Source organism: Dasypus novemcinctus, chromosome 29 (assembly GCF_030445035.2).
Source record: "Dasypus novemcinctus isolate mDasNov1 chromosome 29, mDasNov1.1.hap2, whole genome shotgun sequence".
Classification (NCBI taxonomy): domain Eukaryota; kingdom Metazoa; phylum Chordata; class Mammalia; order Cingulata; family Dasypodidae; genus Dasypus; species Dasypus novemcinctus.
This window is the reverse complement of record NC_080701.1, coordinates 6,115,205-6,138,482: the sequence shown is the minus strand read 5'-3', so window position 1 is coordinate 6,138,482 and position 23,278 is coordinate 6,115,205.

Genomic DNA, 23,278 nt, shown 5'->3' with positions numbered 1-23,278 from the left:
ATACACCCTTGGAATCTGCAAGGCAACAGGCTTTCTTTTTCCTTGTATTACTATTAACTTCCAGTTGTCCCCAACTAAGAGCGAGGATCTAAACATCAGTAAAACAAAGGGTTTGCACAGTGTATCTCATCCCTCATCACTTTTGCACTGTAATAAATAGTCCCATAGTTTCTCTTTCATTCTAAATATTTCTGGTTCCACAATTTCCATTCTTGTGTTTTCCAACATACGGTGATGCAAACAATTCAGTAACTAAACCCATCAACAATATTAAAATCACTCCAGAAAAAGATGGGCAGAATTGGTGTTAGATGTGAACAGCAAACAATGTGTGCACGTAAGCAAACCATTAGGGGAAGTGTTCATTTTCTCTGATCTTTCCTTTTAGCTGTAATGGGCACAGAAAGCATATGCTACAATATGCAGAAGGTGATACATCAACTGAAAGCGCTCTACACTTCACACGACACCCCGAGCCTTTGGAGATGCATGAAATAATAGCACGTGTCCCTGAAAAGTTTAAAAATAGGGGCATTCTGAGTCTCTGCAACCCTTTGGGGAATTAAGAATACCTACAAAGGCAATTTATTACATTCTGCAGTTTCCAACACTGAGGGACTCGGGGAATGTACATTTTATATGCTGCTTCTATAAGGTTGGTTAACACAGGAGGTCAGGTGTTTTTTCCACAGCTTTTCATTTTTGTGGAATTGAAATTGCAGAATAGAATTCCAGAGTGACTAGAGAAATTTCTACATTACTTATTTAGTAAGAAGCATTGCAGGTAAAGAGTCAGTGATTAATGTTCTGATGTGTCCTACAAGCACAAGTTTTTGAAAATAGTAGCATGTGTTCATCTCCAAAATAATGATGTAGGAATGAGAAGGGACTCCAGGGAGGCTGGGGGTGAGGGCTTGGGGTAAGCAGCTGTGTGGCACACGTAAAAATTGGACCATGTGGCAGAGAGTAACTCTTCTCGGAGCTCAAGGGGGCCAAGTTGCTTCTTAATCAGCAACTCTATACTATTGGGTTAATACATATTGTCTTAATATATATTGCTTATCTTTTTTTTAAATAAATTTTATTTAATTTTTTAAATACTATAGATTACATAAATGCCACATAAGAAATATTGGGGATTCCCATAAGCCCCCCTTCCACCCCCTCCCACACTTTCCCATTTTAACAACATCCTTCATTAGTGTGGTACATTTGTTACAATTGATGAAAACCTATTGGAGCATTGCCACTAAGCGTGGATTATAGTTTATAGTGTAGTTTATACTCTGTCCCACACAATTTTGTAAGTTATGACAAAATATATAAAGGCCAGTATCAATCATTACAACACCATTCAGGACAATTTCAATGTCCCAAAAATGCCCCCATGTTAGACCTGTTTTTCCATCTCCCTCCCCACAGAAATGGTTTGAGATTATAATAGGAAACCAGGAATCTTCTTCTTCAAGAAGTTTACAACCCAAAAAAGTTACAGAAAACTATTAACTATCAGGTGCACACCACAGCAAGAAAAGCTCAACAAAGACAACATAAATTACATCAATCTTCCAGATACTAGAAGAAAATGATTTGTACAAACAGTAAACCCAATCTAAATGTACAAAAATTTAAAAATGCATGAAAACCTTATGTAGATGTTTAAATGATCATTGCAGGCTGTGAGAATAAAACTGCTTAATAAAGAGACAGGCTCCTTCTGGGTTATGCTATCCACTGTTTCCTCAAACCCCTATCTGAAACGATCACGGGAAAATAAAATAGGGAAGGGATTGCAGCCACGCTGAACACAAGGCAAGGTGACTTCCCAGGCCACAATCTTTGAGCAAGTATCACGTGAAGTCCGAATTATTTGGTAAATTCTTTTACCACCACCTTGAATCTAAAGGATGAAAGCTGGAAGCACAGGAGGAACAGGGGGCAGATAGAAAACATTTCCCAAACATTCAACAGCCGGAAGCACGCACAGTCATAGGAAATAAAAGGAGACCCAAAGGCAGAGCTCTTTCCTGACAGGGTGGGCAGGGGCCACAGGGAGGCAGCGGGCACGGCTCCCTGCACCCCACCACCCCCACACACATCCCTACAACGAAGGCCGGGTAAAAAAGTAGATACATTGTGCGGACCTCGGCCGAAGCTGCGTCACTGAACCCAGACAGCAGGCCATACTGAAAGAAAGTCTGTCTGTTGGGAATGCCCTTATCCCAGCTGCTGGATCACCTTTCTCCAACAACTTCTTCTGCAAAGCACGAGAGAAAAGACTTCTAATAACACCCTCGTGGATACTGAGAGGATGCGAACGGACACTTCCAGCTACGTCTGTGATAAATGCCAGGCCAGCCTGACCCATGCAAAATCCAACACTGGGCCTGAAGACCTACTGTGCAAATTTAAGGAAGGAAAGGAATAGAGCCCATTATTGATGTTTACTGGGAAAAGAGAAGGAAATTACAGCATATCAGTAAGGAGCCCGCAAAATTTTGTGAAATCTGAAGTATTTAAAATAAAGAGACCTAAGATTTGATGATAAAACTGACTAAAATGGAACTGAATAAAGCCAAGAAAAAAATGTGAAAATATTAGAAATGACATAGATGAAAACAGCATTAAACCAGTAGGAGCACATGAGAAGATTTAGTTGCAGATATAAAATTAATCAGTTGAGTGCCCTGAAATGGGAAAAAGATGAAAACCACAAGAGAAAATACTATCAGTATAGAGGACAAAACCGGTCATTTGTTGTCACTGACATTAAAGACAATTAAAAGAATAGAATAGAGGGGAGCAGGTGCAAGCTCAGTGATTGAGCTCCTGCTTCCCATGTACGAAGTCCCAGGTTCAATCCCTGGTACCTCTTATAGAAAGAAAAAAAGAAAAAGAAGTAGAATAGAAGCAACAATTTAATGTATACTAAAAGAAGATATGCCTAAGATAAAACTATAATCTGCCTATCTAAAAGAACATAAAACTTTCCAAAAATATATTAATCAATATAGATAAAAATTTAAGGTACCCTGGTGAATAAAATTTTAACATGAAATTTGAGGAAAGAATCCTATAAGCATATAGGCAGAAGAATGAAAGAAGAATATATTGAGCTAGCCCCAGACAGTTCTGCATTATTATTTGTAAGATAACTATGAATAGAAGCTACATGTTTGCGTTAGAAATGTTATGTGTTAGAAATGCTATAACAAAACAAAACTGAGGGAAGCGGCTGTGGCTCACTCAGTTGGGCTCCCGTCTACCATATGGGAGGCCCTGTGTTCGCGCCCCAAGGCCTCCTTGTGAAGGCAGGCTTGGCCACACACTGCGGAGCACCGCAGAGAGACTACTCAGCAGGGTGATGCAACAGAAAGGCAGACAAGCAAAAATGCAGAAGAGCACGCAACGAACAGACACAGAGAGCAGACAGCAAGCAAGTTGCAAGGGGGGGGAATAAATAAAAATAAAATACAGATGCAGACGAACGCACAGCAAATGGACACAGAGAGCAGACAGCAAGCAAAAAAAGCAGCGAGGGGATAAAAAAACAAAAGTGAACATACCACATACAAAAACAGCAACACTCCTGAATACTCTCATAAGGTATACATATATTTAAAGAGAGAGATTCCAAGTAAACAAGGGAGGGAAAGAAGTAAATAACTCAGGAGTAGAAAGTGGAAGAAAGTTGACTGGTATTGGAATCACCTCAATGCACAACTAGGTCCAAAGAGTTGTTATAAATGTCATTACAAAATATATATATATATTTTATAAATAATTACTGGAAGGTAAAATACATTCTATAAAACATTATTTAATAAAGTGAATATTTTGCAAAGTTCCTAATGAAGAAAATAGTTTACTTACAAATACCTCTTACCAGTTTTTAAGTATAAACACTCCACTTAAAATGCAAAAAAAGTACACAAGCAGGCAAAGGTCAAAAGAAAAAAAGTCATATGTTCATTTGTTTAAGAGATTTTTAAAATTCCAATTCTTTCATCCCAACTTGGGTATAAGAAAAGGACAAGAGAGTATCTGCCTGTGTTTTTGGGATTTTCCACAAAAGACTTGTATTATTTTCTCATTTTAGGGCTAGAAAGATGAGTTAAAATGAGTATGCTTAGGTTACATATTCAGTGTACCTTATCTTAACATATATAATGAATTAGATATCTTCACAGAAATCCTTCAACTCAACAACAAAAATAACCCAATTATAAAATGGGCAAAAGCCTTGAGTGGATATTTCTCCAAAGAAGATATACAAATGGTCAAAAAGAATATGAAAAGATGCCCAACAACATTAACCACTGGAGAAATGCAAATCAAAACCACAGTGAAATACCATTTCACACCACTAGAATGGCTACCATTAAAAGAAATGGAAAGTTACAAGTGTTGGAAAGGATGTGAAGAAATAGCAACATTTCTCCACAGGGAGGATGTGAAATGGTGCAACAGCTGGAAAAGAAGAGAGTTTGGTAGTTCCTCAGAAAGTTATTTGTAGAATTACCATATGACCTCGCTATCTCATTTTTAGGTATATACTGAAAAGAAATGAAAGCAGGGACTCAAACAGATATTTGCACACTGATGTTCATGGGGCAGCCTTCACAACTGCCAAAATATGGAAGCAACCCAAGTATCCATCAACTGAGAGAGGGATAAACAAAATGAGGTATACACAACCAGTGGAGTATCATTCAGACAGAAGAGGACAAATATTATATGATCTCACGGACTGAAACAATTAAAACAAACTCATAGAGCCATAATCTACAATATAGGTTAGCATGGGACAAAGTAGGGGAGGGAATAGGGACTTAAGGCTTAAAATGTACAGTTTCTATTTGGGATGATGGGGAAATTTTGGTAATGGATAGTGATAATGGTAACACAAAATTGTGAACATAATTAAGAGCACTGAATTATATATTTGAATGTGGTTAAAAGGGGAATTTTTAGGTTGTATAAATGTTACTAAAATAAATTTTTTTGAAGAATCCATGGAACTGCATAACACAAACAGTGAACCCTAAGTTAAACCATGGACTATAGTTAATAGTACAATTATGAAAACACACTTTCATCAATACATAATTGGGAACCCTGGGTGCTATATTATTTGTGTCCAATCATTATGCAGTAAGTATGTACTAAGATGCTTGTGATTTATGAGTCATAATATTGGCCCACTTTGCATACTTCAAGCATTCACAGAATGTCCAATTAATCTTAATATATGTTAAATTATTTTTTATTTTGATGCATTGGAAAATAATAAAGTAAACTGGAAGGTTTAAAATGGAAGCAATTTTCAAATTATTATTTTCCTGGATCCACCCTTTCTTAGAACAACCTTCTCATAAAAACCATTGATGGTTCACACAATCAGAATTACACAGATGACAAATACTCATTCCAATCAACCTCCTTTCAAGTCTAACAGAAGATGACAGAATCACGTGGGCTGATGGTATCGGACTGAAGGTATCGAGTAAACCCATCTGGGGGCTTTTGCAGAAATCAGCGCTTCCTGCTACGAGGAAAATCCACAAGGCCAGAGAGCCCTACCTCCTGAAACTACTGTTCTTCAGAGCATTTCAAGAGCCTGTTGTCAGAGAAATTGAACTTGATTCAGCTTTTGATTTAGAGTAAGTTCTTATCAGGGAGCTGTCACTTCCAGGCATTTCAACCCAGGTACATGATGAGCTGTGGCTTGACAGAAGCTATAATCAGAGGTAAAGCAACTAGTGATAAAGTATGAGGTGCCGTAAGTTTTGATATAAATCAATAGAAAAATTCCATCTCTATCCAGTTAAATCATTTATAACTCTTACCGTCTTACAGGAAATATAACATGTTTCAAAAGAAAGGCAAAGTCAGGCTCTGCTGCTGTCATCCCCATAATTTCTATTTTCTTAATATTGCTTCAGCCATCCCTTTGTGTCCTAGTATTTAAAAAACAAAACAAAACAACTATATCACTAATTCAAAGCACCTCATTTTACCCTATATGGGCACAAGGGTAGAATCCCATGTCTGGGCAGCTAAGAGTGCAGCTGCCCCTTCTCCAGAGACTTTGCTTCCCCATCTCCTCCCCATCCAGTCCCCAGACAATGACTGGGTGTGCTGGGACACAAAAGGCTACCCCCTCACCCTGCTCCAGAACTCCTCCCTTCCCAAGACCTGGCACGAGGATCCCACCTGGCAGGGGGATCCCGCTCCTACGGGGGAACAATGCCCCATTTCACCCGAGAGCACACTCCCCTCCTTGTCTTGCTGTACTCCCTCTCACAAAGCTATTTTCCTGAGGAGCTTCTCCTTAAAAGGGTGATGGTTAGGCTACTCCGTCAACTTGGCCAGGTAATTGTGCCCAGTTGTGTGGTCAAACAAGCACTGGGCTAACTGTAAAACAAGGGCATTTATGGACTTCAGTCACCACTGAGTTACTGCAGTGGTAAATCATAGATAGCTGGTTGTAATTCTATCAGTCAGGGAGATTGCCACCAGCAATGAGTGACGCTTAACCCCATCAGTTGAATGCCTTAAAAGGGGAAGTGATTCCAGCATTGCGAGAGAATTTCCCAGCTCGTCTTTGGACAGCCAATGTCTCCCAGAACTTGTCAAGAACTTTCACTGGACTTTCACTGCAGCCCCTGGTTGCACCTGCCTGCGGAACCTGGACTTGTGCATCCCCACGGCTGCATGAGAGACTCTGATAAATCTCTTGCTATTGACAGATATCCCTTGTTGATTCTGTTTCCCTAGAGAACCATGACTAATATAGGAATCAACCTAAATCAGAGCAAAACTGACAATAAATATACTTTCAAACCAATTTAAAAGAATTAGAATGAACAAATCTCCTGACAGTGCATCCTTAGGTGAGACCCCTTCCCAGCATGCTCTGTTTCCCCACTACCTTTAAAAGACTAGTAGGAGTTCAACAAGGGATATTAACTTCTCTGGCATATATGACAATTCTTAAATTCATTGGTAAGGAAGATCTTAAGACATGGGATAATACAATAATAAGACTCCTAACATATGCTTGTACTACATTTTGTATACAGTATCTGTAATATTGGTGGTAGAAGAAAGGATATCCTCTCAGACTCCTGAGCCCTTAATCTCTGTAGCCTCCACAAAACAAAACTGCAGAATGCCTTGTAATGCCCAAAGTTAGCTCCAGTACACTGCCCTTCCCCACCTTTCGTGACTCTTAAACCACTCAACATATGTTGGAAAAGGTGTTTCTATCTGCTTTGATTCCTGCTGAAGAGAGTTTTAATTTCCATTCCAGTGACAGGGAAACAAATGCTTGAGAGTGCATGCTCTGAACCAAACCCTGGGGATATAGCAGGGAAGACAAGAGACAAAATCCTCCAACAGACAAAATCCTTATTTTTTATGATGGATACATTCTAATTGTGGAATGCAGAAACTGAATAAAAAGCATAAATTCTCCTAAAGAAGCAAACTCCAAAAATAATTTATTCAACTTTGTCTGTTTACTTTAATATAACAATCTGAAAGGAAATACCTTTCCCTGCATTCATTACATTCTAGGCCAAGGACTGTGGTTGGTCTTTGAAAAGCTTTAATAGTGCATGGATCATTTGAGCAAATACGTAACTATGTCTCTATTTCAATTCCATATCAAAGAATGGCAACGTATACTTACAGCAAAAGTATACTGATTTCTACAATAAAATACATTGAATAACTTCATTCTCTAACAGTGGCATTATTTTAAATAGCAAATATTTGACCAAGGCCATAAAAGATTTCTCTATTACACACAGAAATGAATTTTAACTTAATCACTGTTTAAAAATAAGTAGCTATTTTTCTGCATTAATTTCACCAATAATATTGGATGATGTTGCTGGTTAAAAGTTCCAGATTATGATGTAATTCCTCAATAGTGATAAATTGAACCAACAGTTTGCATTTCTAATTATTTGCATACTCACGGTGCTTTGTGCACACAGCCTTGGATCAGTGTTCACAATATACATGAACAGTGTGCTTCCAATTTGACCACTGCAGGAGAGGACATTTTTGCTCTAACCATGACAACCAGACCAGAGCAAGGAAATCACACATGGCTCTGGCTGTAAAAGAGATTGTGCACACCTCCAGATGGTGAAATCCTTTAGGAAGGTACTGCGTATCCCCCGCATAAGAAAATACTATGTAAGTAGCCATGGAATTAACGAATAAACAAAGATATGAGCCATGCTGTGTGAGTGTGCATTTTATGTGCCTTATTTCTCTGATTGGCTCTGAATCAAGTGGCCCCATTGATTATCTTACTTTCTTGACGGTTTAAGGACACCCTAGGGTTTACTTTCAAACATTGATCAACTTTGCTAAAATTCTTTTTTAGTTCAACTAGCTTTTTCCACACTTTTCATATTTTTTAGATACTTCAATTGTTTTTACATGAACCAACTTATCAGTTTCGAAATGTGCCTTTTTGTCTTGGAGTAAGTGCTTTGGCTTTGCTTGTTATGTACTCTTGCTGTGTAAAACTTTGGTTAAAAACCTAAGTAATATGCTTAATATATGCTTAAGATATTTATGCATAACAATTAACATAATTCTTTTAACTATGGTGAAAAATGTAAAATTTATTGTTACCAAATATGCAGATATCACAGCGGTAGAATGCAGAGTAATGTTATAAAGCCAAGATTTAATATCACAATGAGAGTTTGGATCTTCAAATCAAAAGATGAATTCAAAGTCCTGCATTTATGTTCAAAAAGTAGTTGCATAAGCATCTAATGAAAAGATATGAAACAGCACAATTTCAGAAAAATAATCCAGAAGATTTAATTGTGAACTCAGTGAGTTAATACTGAGATGGGGCAACTTAAAAATAAATATAGTCTTAGGTGCTGAGAGAAGTCACCTGAAATCACATTCCTACATAGCCTAACATTTCTCAAGGTCTTTTAGAACATTTCCCATTTAAATACTATTTTTAAATCACCAGCAATGGTTTACAACCTCATGCCTGAGCACCTGACTCACTGATCTGTGTACTGGAACTGTTGGAGCTATATAAGAGTGAGATAAAGTGCCCCATTGAGGAAATCCAAAGAGTGAGAAATCAAGAATAAGGGAATAAATAGAAAATGTGGAATCAGGCAGAAAGGAAGACGTGAATAAAAGGTAATAAAATAATGTACAACCAAATACTGTTGAAATGCTCTCGATTACTCAATGGTACAACATATATCCATGCCAGCAACCAAATGACTAGACCAAGTCAATGAACTAAGGGTATGCATCCATAATTCACAAATATCATAATTCACAAATACCTGCAAACACGGCCTATATTAGGTTTATCATCACAAGTATATGACAAGTTATTGTTTGCACAATTGCTCTTGAAAAAATGCATGAAATGCTAAGTGGTTAGCATCCAAGTAGAGGTTAATGACATACTTCAATATTGTATTGTGACTAATGAGAAAATGGTTTGATATTTATTTTATTTCTCTTCATATTTAATTTGATGAAACTTCCTGTGTGGTTAACAGTGTTCATTATGGAAATATTCCAATTTGTTAATATATTACTAAGAATTTTGTTTCTAAGTTCTGTGTCCCAAACTTCTAACCTTCATTGCACAAACATAGATAAAAATATAATATGGCATGGCACACTGAGGCAAATGACTGAAGCTGTCTCAATGCCAAAGGCTCTAACAACCCGCACCCTTCCCTGCCACTACATGATTTGAAAGGATAAATATCTGAGGGCCCACCATTTGAGAAGCTCTCACCTACTTGTTGTGGGCAATGGCAAATATAAATTTATATATATTAACATACATAAATCCAATCAAGATTATTATTTTTTGCCAACTTGATATTTTCTTTTTACTTTTTTATAGAAAGTTTGATTTCTATAGTGTACATTTTAGTGAACCTGCTATTAATGAAAATTTAAAATTCCAGGGGAGCAGATATAGCTCAAGTGGTTGAGTATCTGCTTCCCACTTATGAGTTCCTGGGTTCGATCCCCAGTACCTCCTAATAAAAAATTTCCGTATAATTCCTCCTCAATTTCAAAAGTTATATACCACTTCTAAAAAAAAAATGGTTCCCTCCGAAGAATGCATCAGTTATATTCTGTGTGTGCTTGTGTATATATTTAAAAGAGAAAAATTCCATTTCTGTATTTTGTTACTGATTCAAAATACAAATATATGCTGTTAATTAAATATGTATTTTACAATAATTACATCATGACTACACTAACGTCTACCCAACAACTAAGAAATGAATCATTAGCTTCCCATGACCACCTATTTAGAATTTTGTTTTCCTTAAAAACAATAAACCTCCCACAGTTATAATGAGTAAACTTAATGTCGTCTCTTTTATTCCTCTTCTCCAAATCATCTCAGCCCAAGACACTCTCTAAGTATTTTGGAAAGTTGCTTTTTTATACCCATTGGCATGGTTTCCCCTCAAAAAAAACAAGCTATAGTTAATTCCTTCTGGAATTCTAACTTTCTCTCCTCTAGTGACTGAACTAGTTTAAAGATAGGGTGCATTATCATACTCAAATGCACACATATCATGATAGTAAAACTCACTTGAAAACATCACCGTAATTTAATGGCTGTGTAGTTAAAAATGTCAAATCTCCTTCCTTCAACATGGCATGAAAATCGCTGCTGCTCTTAGCATAAAGGTCCAGCAAATAGTGGGAAATCTATCTTGAGCAGTATCATAAGCTTTAAATCGGGAAGGAATCTGAGATAGTTAAGATCATGTGTCAACTTAGTCAGGTAATGTGTCCAATGTTTTGGTCAAGCAAGAACTGACATGACTGTCACAGTGGGAACATTTCATGGACTTAAATCATCCATGAGTTGATGTTTGATTACATCTATGTCTGATTACATCCACAATCAACTGAGGCGATTGCCTTCGGCAATGAGAGAAGTCTCATCCAATCAATTGAAGGTCTTAAAAGGAGAAGTGATGATTTCAGCAGTCAGAAGGAAGAATTTCTACCTCTACTTCAGTTAGCCAGCTTCTCCTGAGGAATTCATCAAACACATTCATTAGAGTTCCCAGCTTGAGGCCTGTGGAGTTTGGACTCACCCATCTCCACATTTGCATGAGCCAATTCATATAAAATAATCTTAGAAGATTTACATAATAAATATATACATTTCTCCTGTCAGTTCTGTTTCCCTAGAGAATGCTGATTAATACAGATTTTGGTACCAGGAAAGTAGGGTGCTGCTATTGCAAATATCCAAAAATTTGGAAATGGCTTTGGAATTGGCTAATGGATAGAAGGTTGGAAGAACTCTGAGGTGCTTGATAGAAAAGTCCTAGAATGCTTTGAAGAGACTGTTGCTAGAAATACGCATATTAAAGGTACTTCCAACAAGACCTTAGAAAAAAATGATGAATATGTTATTAGAAACTGGAGGAAAGGAGATCATCATTTTAAAGTGGAAGAGAACTTAATAAAATTGAATTCTGATGTCAGATGGAAGGCATAACTTGAAAATGATGACCTTGGATATTTAGCTGAGAAGATTTCAAATCTATGTGTGGAAAGTGCAGCCTGGTTTCTTCTTGCAGATTTTTGTAAAATGTGAGAGGAAAGGGAGAAGCTGAGAAATGAAGTCCTGGCACAAAGAAACCAGAAATGGATGGTTTGGAAAATTATGAGCTTCCAAAAAGTGGTCCCCAGAGAAGAGGGCATGATGTCATGGCTTAACTTATCATGAAGCCAGTCAGCAATTTCTGTGGAAGTCAGGATTGGGAATATACTTATCCAGGAAAGATCTATGGGAAGTCCTTCTGTCTGATGGATTGAACCCCTTTCAACTACATGCAAAGCCAACAAGAGTTTTGTGAAATTTGAATGGTCAGAACCAAGGCCAGCCTGAACTAAAAGAGACAGAGAAGGAACAAATCAAAGGAAGAATGACTTCAAGGATAGCCCATGGAAGCTGAGGGGAGCCTAAGACGTCTCCTTGGACCAAGAGAGCAGCCCCCATGTGGGTCGATAGGCAAGTCTGCCCAGCACTTGGAGAGGGTGGGCCTTCCACCTCACTGTTCAGGAAAAGTGCTGACACCCGAGTCCCTGAAAGGATGGGACCTGTGCCCTGGGGATTGAAGAGAGTCTGCCCACCACCCCAGCGCTCTGAGAGCATGAGGCTGTGCTGTGGCATTCACTATCTTGATGCTTGGAGAGGGTAGAGCCCCCCACTCCCAGTGCTCAGGAAAAGTACGGCTACTGCACCTGGAGGGGGTGGGGCTGCTGCTTCATTAGGCCCAGAAGCCAAAACATCATTCCACAGATGACTCTTAGACCTCAAAATCCAATGGAGTATGGCCTGCTGGGTTTCAGAATTGTTTGGGACCCCTGCCCCCTGTTTCCTTTTCCAATTTCTCTTTATGGGAATGGAAAAGTTCATCTTATGCCTTTACCTTCACTGTATATTAGAAGCAAATAAATTATCTAGATTTCACAGGTCCATAGACAGAGGGGAATTATGCCCCAAGAAAGACCACATCCATAACCAATATGGATGACATTTTGTACTTAGTATTGTTAAGGTAAGGACTTAAGTCTTTTGGGATGTTGTGATGGAATGGATGTATTTTGTATATAAAAAGAAGATACGAGTCTGTCCAAAGGGTGGAGTGTGATGGGTTTGGAGCTGTATGTATCCCAGAAAAACATATTCTTACATTTAATCAATTCCTATATGTTGGAAGCCATTGTAGGTGGGACCTTTCAATGAGGTGACTTTAGGTAAGGTGTGGCCCAGCCAGTCAGGATGATATTAATCCTATTCTTAGGGTTCTTTACAAGTGGAATGGAATTCAGTCAAAGAGAGAGAAATCCACAGAAGCAAGAAGCTGAAATTCAAAGGAACCCGGAAGAGAACAGAGAGGCCAGGGGATGCGCCAAGTGACAAGCTAAGGACCAAAGCAGCCATCTCCAGAAGGCCACAGACTTCAGAAGAAAGCATTGCCTGATGACACCTTGGGACTTTTTCCCAACCTCAAACTATGCTCAAATAAACTCCCATTGTTTAACCTAACCGATGTAATGGTATTTGCTTGACCACCCTGGGAAACGAAAACAGACTCCCTGGTACTTCTTGCGACCGAAATTCTTGTGGTTTTATATGCAAAAGTTCCTAGGTTAATTAAGCGATACAAAGGAAAATATCTTTTAAGACAATTTTATAGTCACTGAGAAAATAGTTCTATTTTCATTATAGACATTACTATTTCTTGTTTCAATCTTTGATCAACAGAACATGCCTTGCCTAAAACCACACTTGCTTGGATTTCCTCCTACGGCACCTTCTCAGGCTCCTGTCTTGTTTCTCAACTCCTCATTTTGGAGTGCTCAGCCCTTGCTCTGTCTCCTTCTCTAGCTACTCTCACTATTCTCACTCCATCTCATTCTCACTTCTCTAGCTACTCTTGCATCCAATCTTTCATCCTTGGTTGTACACCAAAATTCATAGCTTTAGGTACCATCTGTATTCTGGCAAGGCCCTAATTTGTATTTCCAGCCTAGACGAATCCTTCAAAATCAAGCCCCATATACTCAACTGACTGCTTGAAAGCTCCACTTGGCTGTCTAACAGACATTTCAAATTCAATATTTCTAAAACCAAACATGATTTTCCTTTTCAAACATACTCCACCTGAACCCTTCCCTATTTCATCAACGGCAACTCATCTTTCCAATTATTCAGTCCAAAGCCCTGGAAATTTTTTTACTCCTTTCTTTCTCTTTCACTCTATATTAAAATGCTCCAGAAATCTGTTGGTGCTAGCTTAAAAATATTTCCAAAATCCCAGCAACTTCTTACCACTTTTCACTGCTACCCATGCCACCAACATCCCTCACCTAAAGTTCAGTGTACCAGGTATTCTTGTTTCTACTCGGTCTCCTGACAGTCTTGCCTTCAAACGGAAGCCAGGTGATCCTTTTAAAACCTAAATTAAATCGTGTTGTTTCTCAGCTCAAAACCAGGCAGTGGTTCTCCATTTCACTTACAATAAAGCCAAAAAGTCCTGATAAAGCCACACGGGCTCTGCGCATTCTGGCCCCTCCATTCCCTCTCTGACTTCATCCCTACTTCCTCTTCCCCACCTCTGCCCTCCCTCCACTCTGCCTCCTTGCTGTGGGAACACACCCGGAACCTTCACCACCCTCTGGCCTGTGTTCTAAACCACTCTTTCTGCCCGGAAAACTGCTCCCCAAGATATCTCTTACAACTCCTACACCCTCTTCAAGTCTTGTCAGGAATTCCACTTGCTCAATGACCCAATTCAATATTACATCCCTTCCAACCTCCAATCCACTTTCTTCTACCTCTCCTAATTCCCTTACCCTGCTCTGTTTTTCATTTTTCCATAGCACTTATCACCTTCTAACAATCAGTATAACTCATTCATTTATTATATTTATTGTTTACTGTCTCTCTTCCCTCACCAGAATGGAATATCCAGGAGGATATATATTTTTTTGTCTTTAATGGGACCCAAGCACTTAGAGCTGAGCCAGGCCCAGGGGAGATACTCAAAAGTCTCTTGAATGAATTGAAAAAGTCATGTAGAGTGATTCAGGGAAGATATTCCTGTGAGAATCTAAACTAACAAAATATAGTTATGACCCCTGGAAAATTCTGGTTCCTGCCCTTCATCAAAACCATAATCTATATATACTAACGAAAATAAGAAACATTAATTCAATAGAACCTACTCAATGAAAATACATAAAGCAAAAGTTTTCTGAGAAATTTCTGTCAAAAACTCTAAGACCCACACAACCCAAGATAAAATATTGACTCTTTTTCAATGATGAGTCTGACTTCAAGCATATTTCCCAATTTATTCTATTATCTTCTCATGTTTTTATATACCACCCTTGTTTATGATTAATAGTTTATTTCTGATCAAAATAACCTAACTGCTCTTGCTGATTATCCTTGAAAATTGGCAAAACCATTATGATAAGTTCAATAACTGAATGCTTCTTTCCTTTTATAAATGCTTCTTTCCTTTTATATGTAAATCTACAGCCTACCATTAAACATGTCTTATCTTATACTATATCTTATCAAAATTAATTTTGAATCTTTGATACAATGCATCTGAATATAGATTTGAGCACTATACAAAATAGCCAGTATTTTGTTCAAATTTACTTTATAAATAGCTAAAAACAAATATGAAAATTACAACCCATAAATAAAAAGCCCCCGCTATTGCCAAAAACATGTTGGACAAGTACCTACCAAACCACAATAGGATCTATTAGCTGAATTTTAAGACAATTAAAAATAAAATGTATACAATTAAATAGAATCACATTTATTTTCGCTGTTTAAAACTATACTGTTTTTTTATTTAAGTCCTGATAAAAAGGAATCCTTTTTTTCCTCTATGAAAATCAAGTAAACATTACACACAAAGAAATAAATGTAAAAAAAAAATTTTTCTGTAACTTGAGAATAGTAGTATGCATTTTAACTAAGGAGGAGAGCTGATAAAATCATGAGATAGTTGAACTAAATTTGATTCAAGAAATTTTCAAAAATGGGTATAAATCAGAAGTTTAACAGTAAAATAATTTTGAAGGTATCTGTGAACTTACAGATAAACTTGGGTTGATTCAAAATAAAAAGAAGCATGAACCCTTGTGTTTCTGACTGGGCAATGTAGTTTGCCATTTTCAGTTACAAGTATTTGATTGAAATCAGCTAAAGCAAAATGACATTGCAGTAGGAACTAGTGCACCATGGTTCAGGGAGAAAGTCCAGCTAAGAGGCTCAGAGGCTCATTACAAGAAAAGTTACAGCTGAGAGCCTTGAGCAAGGCTTAGAGGTATGAGAGAGCCTTGGCAAAAGAAAACAGAAGGTCTTGCACGAAGACTTTTTTGCTTCAGGAAAGGCTGATCAGACTGGTTTCTAAAAGCTTTCAAATCTTAAAGAAAAGATAAACTTTGTTATTGAAGTAATGTTAACAAGGATGCATACATGAACATAAGTGTATTTAAATTAGCTCCCAATAAATAAAATCACTTCAAAGCAAGATAACTTAAAATACAGCATGCTTTATATAACTAAACGCTGCTTTTTAATTTGTTTGGTTTTTTGTTTGTTTTTATCTATGTTGGTGTATTTGGCAGAGAGGAGAGGAAACGTTAGGAAGGGAGGATTTTATTAGACTGAAGGAGCAGAACGTGCAAGACTTCATACTCTTTAGTTCACAGAAAATATTGTCAGATTTTTACTGAGCAAGGACTTGCTGTCCAACATGACAGAAGTCAGTGCCTTGACATTGGGATCTTGAGAAAAGAAAGAGGTTTAATGCAAGGTCAACTAGCAAGAAGACAGGAGCCTCCTGGCTCAAATCCATCTCCCTGAGTCAAAAGAGCTTGGGGTTTTTGTACAATTCAAACCAAGGGAGGTGGAGTTGGTAACAAAGATATTGCTTGGATATGTTTAGGTAACAGTTTATAGGACCTGTGCAAGGCTGGGGAGAAGCCCTTGAAAACTGACAAAAGCCAGCGGGGGCAAGCATCTGGTTACAGGTTACAAGAGAACTCTAAATTACTCATAGGTGATTGTTATAACAGGTAAAGGAATGTAAATAAGCTAAGCAAACTGGCTGTGAGGGGCAAGGAAGACATCTGACTATAGCAATATTGTAAGTCCCTCAGTTAACAAAAATTACATAATAATAAGTAAACTTGCTATAGTCAGCAATTTAACCTATGCTTGAAGACTTTCTCCATGGCTTTCAGAGCCCTCAAGGATCCAGTCCCAACACATTCATTCAAACTTACTTACCGTTAGCTCCTAATGTTTAATCGGGATACTTCCTCAAATAACAATAACGTCCATGTCAACAACCATCAGGACAATGACAATCCCCATATGTACCAAGACTAAGGTTCCCTCACACCCTTGGAATGTCCTCTGCAGCCCACTCCCAACTGTATTCCACTCACCCAAACCTGACATTCAGGTCCTAGCTCATCTCCATGGGAAGTTCTCTCACAGCTCCAGGCAGCAGTCCTCCACCCATTCACACATGGCCCTGAAAGACAAAGCCTACTGTGGTTAATCCTTCAAAGCTCATCTATTCCCCTAAAATGCTAATGGAGAGTGAGTGGGAATATTGAGGCATAAATGTTATTCCCCAAGAGAAATGTTTAAATGTTAACCTTTTTTCCTACGGTCACTATTTTGACGGCTATACACTTTTCATCTGTCTTACATATACTGACGTGGACAACAAATTTGCCAAGGATTATCTTTGCACATTATGGAACATATTAATTATCTCATAACATCAGCATCATAGTGTGATACAATGTGTTATCTGCCTTATTAAAATTTTATTGAGTAATTGCTTTCATGTATGCATGCATGAGTGAGAAAATAGAAAATGTTACATGCCACACTAATACTACATTTGGAGAATGATTTTTTCTGAAAGACATATGTTAATGCTTCTAATGTTTGCATTTAATAAGAAAAGCAGACACCCATAACTCAGGGTATATTTTTAACCCTTACATATCATTTACTGTGTGCCAGGTGCTGTTTTCAGAATATAGAAACAATAATTTATTTAGTCCCCATAATAACCCCATGTGGTTAGTAAATGTCCCATTTAACAGATGAGAACACTGAGGCAAAGAGAAGTTACATAAAGTCCCTATAGTCTCATCATTATCTAAGTGGCTGGGCTATGATTCAAATGCAGACAGTCTGACTCCAAAGGCTTAGCTCTCAGCTAGTATGCTGTGGCAGTTTGAGATTACTTATGAATTCCAGAAAGGGTTATTGGGTTCTGTTGGTAAACTGGTCTGTTCCTCTGGATGTACTAGATTGTTTAAATTCAGAGGTTCCACATTTGCTTCATTAAAGTAAGATTAGGGCTTTGATTTGGCCACATCAGTAAGACATTTAGTCCCCCCCCCTTGGTGGGTGGACACTTACACGGAAGTAGGTGCACAGGAGAAGAACACAGAGGAATAGAGATGACTCAATAGACTGCAGAGACCCTGGGATGAGAGATAAGCTTGATAGCCTGCAGCTGCAGCTGAGCCCAGGAAGGAATGAGCTTAAGGGAGAGAGAGGAGGCTTCCAGCATACAGTGGAGATCAGAAGAAGCTGGGACCACAGAGCCTTACGATGGAGAGGAAGGCTGAACCCTTGCAAAGACCGGCAGCCACCTTATTCCAACATGAGGCAACAGACTTTAGTGAGGGAAGTAACTTAACACTTTATGGCCTTGTGACTATAAACTCCTATGCTAAATAAATACCCTTTATAAAAGTCAACAGATTTCTGGTACTTTGCATCAACATTCCTTTGGCTGACTAATACATATGCAATGCTGCCACTCTGTATGATATTTTATTTCTAAAATAAAATGTGAAGAAGAAATAGCAACATGGCAGCAGAGTAAGGAGCTCCTAGAGTCAACTCCTGCTACAGGGCAGTTAGTAAACACCCAAAGCTATCTGGAACTAGCTGAAGCACCAATGTGTGGGCTCCAGGAGACCAGAAGACCGTTCTGCCACATCCTTGAAGGAATGGCAGGAGAAGACTGCCCATCTGCATAGAAGAGTTATAAGTAGAGTGTTCCACTCCCTGGAGGCCAGTGCCCATCCTCAACTGGAGGCACAAGCTGCCTTAGGAGCTGTTTCATGGCTGGAATTGAAAGCTCTGCTTCCCAAAAACAATTTCAGCTACTAAGGAATAAATCCAGAGAACAGCTAAAGTTTGAGTATGTCCAGTTCAGAAAGAAGCCAGGAGCTGCAATCTTAACTCCGTACCTGGCACGAGGGGCAGTGGAGCGGACTGAGAATCCCAGTGCTGGTGGGGCCTGGTTTCATTCCATCCAGATCAGATAGCAGCTCAAACCTTGGCCCAAGTGCCAATCCCAGCATGGCAGGAAGGAGGCTGGTGAGACCTGCAACAGCCTATCCAGGTAACTGCAAGTACCTTTGGCTAGCACAAACTGAATAATTGGAAGACTACTGGGACAACTGTGGTCATCTTGGATCCACATTGCATAAATTGCTGCCCACACCTGCAGCTCAGTCCATGAGCATCCATTCCATGCTCATGGATGGGAAGACTAAATATCACCCCAGGCAGGGAAGAAAAGGGTGTGAAGCTTCATCAGTCTCTCTGGGCAACTACAGTCTAAGCCTGCACAACTTGGATTATTCCACACAGCTGTGACTGTCTCTACCTCTGGCAAAGGAGAAAGTTGGGAGAAGCTTCATCAGTTGCTGGGGAACAAGAAACAGGAAGCTATGACTCAGTTAAAAGAACAAGATAAGCCTCCAGATGACATAAAAGAGTTGAGAAAACTAATCATAGATGCTCAAACAAATCTCCTTAATAAATTCACTGAGATGGCTAAAGAGATTAAGGATATTAAGAAGACGGTGGATGAGGACAAAGAATTTGAAAGCATACACAGCAGACCTTATGGGAATGAGAGGTGCAATAAATTAAATTTTAAAATCATTGGAATCATATAATAGCAGATTTGAGGAGGCAGAAGAAAGGATTGGTGAGCTTGAAGAAATGGCCTCTGAAAGTGAACATACAAAAGAACAGATGAAGAAAAGGATGGAAAAATTGAACAAGGTCTAGGGAAATAAATGACAGCAAAAGGCATGCACACATACACATCATGGGTGTCCCAGAGGAAGAAGAGAAGGGAAAAGGGGCAGAAGGAATATTTGAAGAAATATGGTAGAAAATTTCCCAACCCTATTGAAGGACTCAGACATCCATGTGCAAGAAGCACAATGTACTCCCGTCCTAAAAAATCTAAACAGACCAACTCTGAGATACATACTAACCAGAATGACAAATGCCAAAGACAAAGAGAGAATTTTGAGAAGAGCAAGAGAAAAGCAGTGCATAACGTATAAGGGATATCCAACAAGATTAAGTGCTGATTTCTTACCAGAAACCATGGAGGCAAGAAGACAGTGGTCTGATATATTTAAGATACTATGAGAGAAAAACTTCCAGCCAAGAATCTTATATCCAGCAAAACTATCTTTCAATAAAGGGGGCAAGATTAGAATATTCACAGATAAACAGAAACTGAGAGAATTTCTAAGCAAAAGACCAGATTTCCAGGAAATACTAAAGGGTGTGCTAGTGCCTGAATAGTAAAGACAGGAGAGAGAGGACTGGAAGAGAGTCTAGAAATGAAGATTATATCAATAAAATAACTAAAAGTGTCAAAAGAGTAGTGAAAATAAAATATGACAGATAAAACTCAAATATCAGGAATAAACTAACCAACAATGCAAAGCAGTTGTATTCAGAAAACTGCAAATCAGTGTTAAAAGAAATAAAAAAAGACCTAAGGAACTGGAAGAACATACCATGCTCATGGATTGGAAGACTAAGTATCATTAAGATGTCAGTTCTACTCAAACTGACATACAGATTCAATGCAACCCCAATAAAAATTCCATCAGCATTTTTTTTAAATGAAAACATGATTATCAAATTTGTTTGGAAGTGTAAGGGATCCTGAATAGCCAGAAACATCATAAAAAGGAAAAGTGAGCCCTCATCTCTGGACTTTAAATCATATTACCTAGCTATAATGGTAAAAACAGCAAACAGCATGGTACTGGCATAAAGACAGACACAATAGACCAATGGAACCAAATTGATGGTTTGATTTTTTTTGACTAGTGTGTCAAACCCACACAGCTCAGGCAGAACAGTCCATTAAACCAATGGTGTCAAAAGAACTGGATATCCACAGCCAAAAGAAGGAAAGAGGACTCCTATCTCATATGTTATTCAAAAATTATCTCAAAATGGATCAAAAACCTAAAAATAAAAGCAAGAACCATAAAACTTCTAGAAGAAATTGTAGGAAAATATCTTCAAGACCTGGTGGTAGGTGGTGGATTCTTAAAGGAGATAAGAGGAGGACTTAGATGGACTACTGATGTTTAAAGTATGTAGAAGTTTTAATTAGCTTTACGGTAAAAGTGTGGAAATGTATACAGTGGATGATAACAAATAGTGAGTAACAGCTAGTTTATAATGGGGATGTGGCTGAAAATGGTAGTCTAGTTATGTAAATGCCAACTGACAAAAGGCTAGAGAATAATGTAGGAACTGAATAGTACAGTAAACGAAGAGGTGAATGAGAATTGTGGTTCACAGTACAGATGCAAGAGTGTCCTTTGTGAGCTAGAGCAAATGTACATCACTACTGCAGGGTATTGGGAACACATGGGAAAAATAGAACTGGAGTGACCTATGGACTGTGGTTAGCAGTAATAATATAATATTCTTGCATCTATGCAAAAGATGTACTGTGTTGGTAATGAGGCAGTGTGAAAAATGTGAGCCGAATGTACACTATGGCCATGGTAACAATCAAATGATATTATCTTATCTGTAACAAATGTTCCACCACAGTGTGGTGTGTTGATAGAGGGGTGTTGTTTGGGAATTCTGCACATGTACATGATTGTTTTATAAGTTTATGACTTCTGTTATAAAAAATATATTTAAAAAATAATAATAGGGTGGTTTGGGGAAAAACACACCAAATGTAAGATAAAGACGATAATTAGTAGTAAGATTTTGACAATATTCTTTCATATTTTGTAACAAATGTCTCACAACAATGCAAGGTGTCGGTGGAGGGTTGATTTATGGAACTCATGTATGATGTTATGCATGTTTGCTTTGTAAGTTCACAACTTTTACTATAAACTTGTTTGAAAGGTATGCTCATATATAAATGATATCAAGATAATAATAGGGAGGGTTGGTGGGAAAATACTTTAGTTAGTAGTAATATTTTGACAATGCTTTTTAATCATTAATTTAAAAGGTTTAACAACAATGTAAGGTATTGGTGGAAGGGTGAGTCTTGAGAACCCTGTATGATGTTATATATGTTTGTTTTGTAAGTTCACAACTATTACTAATCACTTATTGTTTATGTATGTTTGTGTGTGGGTGATATTTCAATAAATTAATTTAAAAAAATAAAATAAAATGTGAAATGTCACACAATATTTAATTCAGCCTCTTCGTAAAATGTAGTAAATGAATGTCTAATGGTGCATGGTTGTTTTTTATTTAAGTTTTATGATTCAAATGAAAAATTTTGCTGAGTTTTCTACAAGTAGAGAAGTAGTTCTGAGGGCTTATTTAACAGCCTGGTCCTCTTAAGTAGCTTGAGAAATCTCTTAATTCTCTACAACATGAAATAATTAACATATCAAAGGTAAACCATTTTTAACTTGCATGATTAAGCAAATACTACCAAAAATTCCGAGTTTTGTTTGTATTCATTTCATACCACTGATACGTATATTGTGCATCTGCAAAACAATTTCCTGCAAGGTAAAAGGTTTTCACCTGATGGAAATAGTGATATTCTAGATAACTTAGTGATTAAAACTAGGAGAGACTTTGAAGCAACCTCTGTCTAACTGACAAACTCATTATGCTTGCTAATTAAACACGTTTCTGGATTTGCAGACTATGTAAGGTAGATAGAGATGGCCATTTTCGCTTGGAGAGTAGCCTGCCATTTCCTGCCACACTCTTGACTGGCTTGTGCAGCAAATATTCTTTGTTATGCACCAGCCAGTCCCGCCACCCCCTGCTTTCCTGTTAACAGAACTCCAATTTTGTGTAGATGGCAACATGCTCAGGAAATACACCCAACTCCAGGAATAAATCATGAATGGTGCCCCCTATGCCAGAAAGTGGTTTGGAGTGGGCAAGCGTATTAGTCAGCGTTCTCTAGGGAAATAGAATCAACCGGAGATAACTGTCAATGGTAGGACATTTTATAAGAGTCTCTCACGTGACTGTGGGGATGCACAAGTCTAGGTTCTGCAGGCAGGTGCAACCAGGGGCTCCGAGGAAAGCCCTGAAACAGCCTTCTGTTGAACTTCTTTGCGTGCAAAATTATCAGCCCCTATTATTAAAGCTTCATTTAGTATGATATTCAATTATTTGTAGCCCAAAGTACCCTAATTTATATGCCTTAATTGATTTGCCCTCCAATCCCCAAAGCCATTGTCATAACTCTGCATGTTACTATAGCTTAACATCTTCTACATTAGCAGAATTTCTTCTTGGATACTTGACTCTGTTTACTTTCTTTTACTTGTAAATTACATTGATTTAAATGAAATATAATAA